The sequence below is a fragment of the Lontra canadensis genome, unplaced genomic scaffold (genome assembly GCF_010015895.1).
Source record: "Lontra canadensis isolate GAN:19392208 unplaced genomic scaffold, GSC_riverotter_1.0 scaffold41, whole genome shotgun sequence".
Taxonomy (NCBI): Eukaryota; Metazoa; Chordata; class Mammalia; order Carnivora; family Mustelidae; genus Lontra; species Lontra canadensis.
This window is the reverse complement of record NW_022631035.1, coordinates 5,973,300-5,973,666: the sequence shown is the minus strand read 5'-3', so window position 1 is coordinate 5,973,666 and position 367 is coordinate 5,973,300. Positions and strand designations below refer to the sequence as shown.

The 367-nt window shown below is 54.0% G+C and overlaps 1 non-coding gene across 1 annotated transcript; it reads left to right on the top strand.

The window, feature by feature from the left end:
- Positions 1–294: 294 nt before the first annotated feature.
- Positions 295–367, top strand: TRNAR-CCU. Its single transcript has one exon. It is a non-coding gene; the product is annotated as a tRNA-Arg (tRNA).

Below are 367 nucleotides of genomic sequence, written 5' to 3'. Positions count from 1 at the left end.
TCTGACTTCGGATCAGAAGATTGAGGGTTCGAGTCCCTTCGTGGTCGATACGTTTTAATCGTGAAGAGATGCTATCACAACCTTTACCGCAACTGGATCCGGGGCTCTATCCTTGTTTTAGACACAGTCGGGCCTACGTACCCCTTCCTAACTGCAGCCCCCTCACCTGAGGCTGATTGTCAGGACACCCATCCAATCGACTTTTGCACCTAGGAACTTCCGGGGCTGACGTCATTACGCAGGCACACGGCGTCACAATTCAAGAGGCATGTGATCGAGCGCCATTTGCGTGAAGCCCCAGTGGCCTAATGGATAAGGCACTGGCCTCCTAAGCCAGGGATTGTGGGTTCGAGTCCCATCTGGGGTG